Source organism: Salvelinus fontinalis, chromosome 10 (genome assembly GCF_029448725.1).
Source record: "Salvelinus fontinalis isolate EN_2023a chromosome 10, ASM2944872v1, whole genome shotgun sequence".
Lineage (NCBI taxonomy): Eukaryota > Metazoa > Chordata > Actinopteri > Salmoniformes > Salmonidae > Salvelinus > Salvelinus fontinalis.
This window is the reverse complement of record NC_074674.1, coordinates 33,560,531-33,566,482: the sequence shown is the minus strand read 5'-3', so window position 1 is coordinate 33,566,482 and position 5,952 is coordinate 33,560,531. Positions and strand designations below refer to the sequence as shown.

At 36.9% G+C, this 5,952-nt stretch overlaps 1 non-coding gene across 1 annotated transcript; it reads right to left on the bottom strand.

Annotated features, from left to right (window-relative positions):
- Positions 1-783: 783 nt before the first annotated feature.
- trnaa-ugc (transfer RNA alanine (anticodon UGC)) lies at positions 784-859 on the bottom strand. Its single transcript has one exon. It is a non-coding gene; the product is annotated as a tRNA-Ala (tRNA).
- Between the last annotated feature and the right edge of the window lie 5,093 nt (positions 860-5,952).

Sequence of the window (5,952 nt, the reverse complement as noted above, 5' to 3'; positions counted from 1 at the left end):
TTTAGACCTGTTGTCCCAGGTCTAAATCAATTCCTGATTAGAGGGGAACAATGAAAACATGCAGTGGAACTGGCTTCTAGGTCCAGAGTTGAGTTTGAGGGCCATAGACTGTTCACTCTGCTACCATCCGCCAAACGGTATTGGACCATCAGCTGTTGGACCAACAGACGCCGAGACAGCTTCTACCCCTAAGCCATTAGACTGCTAAATAGGAAGACTGCTAAATAGTTGATGAAATGGTAACCAGGACTATCTGCACTGACCCTATGCACTCTCACAATCCAATATATACACTGTATACTGTGTACACAGTACCAGTCAAAAGTTTGGGTTGTTACTTTGAACAATCTCAAATATTAAGTATATTTTTATTTGTATTAACACTTTTTTGTTACTATTCCATGTGTTATTTTATAGTTTTGTTGTCTTCACTATTATTCTACAATGTAGAAAATAGTAAAAATAAAGATTTGATTTGAAAAACCCTTGATTGAGTAGGTGTGTCTAAATGTTTTACTGGTACTGTATATATATACACAGTATTTATACACACACACTAAATATTTACACACACACTCACACACTACACTAACACTCACACAAAAAACTCAAATAAATTACCCACACACACACCAAACAAAAAGGGGCACAGGAAGTGATACAGCCCAGGAGAGACTTACGCTCAAACTCAAACATTACATTTTTTACATTTAAGTCATTTAGCAGACGCTCTTATCCAGAGCGACTTACAAGTACATACATTCATACTTTTTTTTCTTGTACTGGTCCCCCGTGGGAATCGAACCCACAACCCTGGCGTTGCAAGCGCCATGCTCTACCAACTGAGCCACACGGGACCTGACATGTGCGTTAACCAGAAGAAGTCATCATGTGCTCTGGCAAAACCTAGGCTCCACCATGCATCCGGAATACATTCACTTCCTGTGGGCAGCCACTAAGAAACACCAAACAGGGGGTTTTAAAAAAAAGTCACATGACCAGGCAATTAAGCAATATAAAAAGCTTGTTAGGTTAAACATGCAAATGAGTCACACTTATGACACACACACTGTATATGGCATACAAACACACTTCTACATTCGTCATATGGTGCTGCTACTCTGTTCTTTATCTAATCTATTTTATCTCTCTTTCTTCAACCATATGACTAGAAAACTAGAGACAGAGGAAGTGTGGGGGACAGAGAGAGATCAGAGGATGGAAACTAGGCGGATGTCCAGATGCCCAGACTGACTGATTCATGCTCTGGAGCCTCCAAAACACAGAGAGGGTGATTGGCAGACACATCTGACGTGTCGGGAGAAACTGTGAGGACAGAAAGAAACAACCAGGATGGAGTCAAACAAATCTACAAGGCAAACAGAGTCAATAATACATCAGTCAGACTGCTTATGTTTTGTGGTTCTAGGAAACATGAAAATAAAGAAGACACAGACTAAAGAAAGATGCCTAAAGGCTGCCTGGATAACAGTATACCTTTCAAAAACAGTACCTTTCTGTTTGCCCCTCACGTTAAAGAGGAACAATAATGCAACAAAGTGAAGACCCCCAGCCCACCCCTCAAAAAGGCTAAACGATGCAGGTTAAATCCTTTTGAATTCAATCACTTTTTCACAGCATTCCTGTTGATTTTAACAAAACTTTCCATACATATTCCCCATGGAAGAAGTGGTCAGAAAGTGATTTTTGGACTTGAATGCCAAAACATTGAGAAGATTAAGGTGTTCAAAGTTGACCCATTTTGCATACCCCACCATACCATGAGACATTCTTGTCTTCATCACTGGAAAAGATAAACGTTTGAGTTTGATATCATTTAAAAGCTTTAGAACAATGTTGCAAACTATTTTATTATTTCTTTAGAAAATGTCATTAACGACAATTATCAAAGAATTCATAACCCCGATTTCATATTCACCTACTTACTGTATGTTGTAGCTTAGACCTTGTTTTACATCATCTGAGGCTTTTGTGTTGTGCCTGCCATCGGTTGACACACTACATGCTCTTAAATACATGGTGGGTGTCATTTCAATCATAGAAATATAACCTATCCCTTCAGACCACTGCAATTTAGCTGGTACATCATTGAAATTTCAATTGAATTGACATTTTAACTTCTGATTACTACCACAAAGATGTTAGCCGGTCCACCGACCATGGAATGTTAACTTAAATGGTCATGTCTATTCTATTATCTATATTTCTATGATTTCAATACATTTCCTATGGAGGATTGGCTGTATAATTTAAAACAACAGATATTCCCCTTCAAGTCAACATTCTCTGATGTGTGGACCTCCAACCATCTTGTGGTACCATTTTAAAGTTTACATTTCAATCTATTCAAATTTTAGGACATTTATCAGCCAAAACACCTATCCTGTATTCAAGAGCATTTTGTGTTTCGATAGATGGCGGGCAAAACACAAAAACCTTAGATGTAAAATAGGGTCTAAGCTACAACACTGGCGAACATAAAAAACATTGGAGTTTACACATTGTTTGATAATTGACGTTAAAGGTGAAGTAAAGGGCATAATTTTCCCTTCATAATTTATAAAATAGCTTGACAACTTTGCATGTAAGCTTTTAAATGATATCAATCTCAAACGTTTATCTTTTCCAGTGATGAAGACATGGATGTCTCATGGTATGGTGGGGTATGCAAAATGAGTTAACTTTGAACACCTTTATCTCTTGAATGATTTGACATTCAGGTCCAAAAAGTCACTTTCTGAGCATTTCTACAATGGGCGAATATATATTTAAGGTTTCGTTCAAATCGAAAGGAGTGCTGTGAAAAAGTGATTGAATTAAAATGGATTTACCAGGTCCTGAAATCTGACAGCTGCACATCGGTTTGCAAAAAACTATGTTGACAACCCTTTGAACCTCTACCTTTCATTTATCACATTGAAGAACCTTACTTGAAATAAAATAAATAATAAAAAATCTCTCTGACACCAAGATATGAGCTTGTAGTTAATAAGCCTAGGCGTCCAACTAGCGGGACAACTTCCGGTGAAACTGGAGGGTGCGCAATTCAAATAAATAATCATAAAAATTATGGATATTAAACATTTAGGTACATATAAGTGTCTTATATCGGTTGAAAACTTAAAATCTTGTTAATCTAACTGCACTGTCCGGTTTACAGTAGCTATTACAGTGAAAACATGCCATGCGATTGTTTGAGGACTGCGCCACACATCAAAATAAAATTCCACCGGCACAGTGTAAAAGAAATTTACAAATAGCGATTAAATATTCACTTACCTTTTGAAATTCTTCCTCTGATTTGTCATCCAAAGGGTCCCAGCTATAACATGTAGTGTCGTTTTGTTAGATAAAATCCTTCTTTATATCCCAAAAAAGTCAGTTTAGTTGGCGTCATCGATTTGAGTAGTCCACTCATTCAACATGCAGAGAAAGGAATCCGAAAATCTACCCCTAAAATTTGTTTCAACAAGTAAAAATACATTTCTATTTAATCCTCAGATACCCTAAAATGTAATCAAACTATAATATTTCATACGGAAAGAGGTATGTTCTATAGGAAACCAATTTTAGCAGGGGTGCTTCTTGTCTTCATGGCGTGCGCAAACACGAATTTCCAAGACTGTGACCCTGTACTAAAACTGATATTTCTTATTCGTTTTTGAAGTTATACTTGCCATTCTAAGAGGATGGTCTCTCTCAACAACAAAAAATTCTGGTTGGTTTTTCTTTGGATTTTCTCCTACCATATGTATTGTGTTATATTCTCCTACATTATTTTTAAATTTCTATAAACTTCAATGTGTTTTCTTTCCAATGGTACCAATTATATGCATATTCTGGCTTCAGGGCCTGAGCAACAGGCAGATTACTTTGGGCACGTCAATCAGGCGGAAATTGAGTAAGAATAAGTTAAGGTAAATTCAAACTAGTATTTTGTCCTTTGATGATGGCTCCATATACCACAGTATATTTTCTCGGAAAAAAATCTAAGTCTGTATAAAAAGATAAGTCACATATTAAACAAAACATGTCGGTTTGAACAGTGTTGTTCTCATCTCAGTGTAAAAGTTAATTAGCAGCCTTTCTGTAAATATCACAGTGGAAAACTACTTAAGTACAGTAGGTGGTATCCCATTCAGCAGCTTGTTAACAGCTCAGAGACACACTGTGAACTCCAGACTAGTAGGCTATATTAGAGCTGACACACAGATATGTGTGGATAAATAAAACTAGCTGGAAAACACAAATAAACAAGTAACTATTTTTGACCATAACCAGCACTGTCCATGTTCATCTAAGTAGAAGAACATGGGCAGTGCAGTGCAGCGCAGCTGTAGTAAGGGCAGTTTCTCCACTTAGGAGTGAAGTTTGTTGTCTGGAAATTGACAACTGGACAGTGTGAAGTCTTACTTTATTAAAGAGCTACCTTACTGAGATATACAACTCAGAAACATTGACACGTGGATAAAAACCAGACCAATGAAATAAGAATTGTGTTGGACTACTACTTTGTGCCAATCAAGAGGTTTAAATGTGCAGTACAGCCATTCAACCAAATGGACCTTGCTAGCCTGCCGACTGCACAATAACATTTATTCAAGTGCTAATACATGCAGGATTGAAAGCCATCCTTGCTAATCAGTGCAGCTGCCAAGGCAGTATCATAAAAGCCTGTTCCCATAACTACTGCTCAGATAAATAAAAGTAATGATGAACAGTCTCTCTCTCTCTCTCTCTCTCTCTCCTCGTTCTCACAACTATGACCCTGGATGAGATTTCACCTGGTAAATCAATACATTATTTAGTACCATGAACACCTGATGAAATTAAATAGGAGCAGAATGGCACTCCAGAGCATGTCTTTGTGGCCTGCTGCGTAGGAGGAAACCAATCAGCAGGAGAAAATCCTACTCCCACACTGAGCAGTGCAAATGTAAATGGTTGGTTGAAAACCAACACTGTACTGCCAGAGCATTGACATACAATTGTACCCAGAAAGGTTCACTGCATTGCAGAAAGAAACTAAACAGGCAAGTATTTGTTAAGAAATACATTCATTAAGATGCAGTTATAGGGCCTAACACATTGTAAGACTTGTCATAAGCTTGTATTACTCCCTTACAATGTCTAGTTTAATCTCACAATGATCCCGATTAGATTATTTTCATGAAATCTACTTGATTGTGGTGGAATATAGAGCTCCAGACACTGGTTCTCTAATGTCATACAGAGGACATTAGAGTGGTGTTTCACATAAGCACTATGATAGTCGCATGTTGATGTTTATTCTCGTGAGTTTTGTCCTGGAGGCAGAACTGAGCGATTTCCCAATAGCAGTGGTGGAAAAAGTACCCAATTGTCAGAGAAAAAGTATAGATACCTTAATAGAAAGTTACTCAAGTAAAAGTCAGCCAATAAAATACTACTTGAGTAAAAGTCTAAAAGTATTTGGTTTTAAATATACTTAAGTATCAAAATTAAATGTAATTGCTAAAATGTACTTAAGTATCAAAAGTCTGAGTCTATTGTCTCTGACAATATTTACAAAAAATGTGTTTGTATTTAGTGAGTCCGTCAACCCAGAGAGAGTAGGGATGACCAAGGGTTCTCTTGATAAATGTGTGAATTTGACAATTTTTCTGTCCTGCTAAGCATTCAAAAAGTAACAAGTACTGTCAGAGAAAATGTATGGAGTAAAAAGTACAATATTTTCTTTAGGAATGTAGTGAAGTAAAAGTAAAAGTAATAGTAAATAGTAAAGTACAGATACATCAAAAAGCTACTTAATTAAGTAGTACTTTAAAGTATTTACAAAATACCAGTGTACAAAAGTACAAAATACCAGTGCCCAATAGATAGGCAAGCTACAAAGGGTTAGGTTTAAAATCAGATTTTATGACTTTGTGGCTGTGCCAGCTAGTGACCACT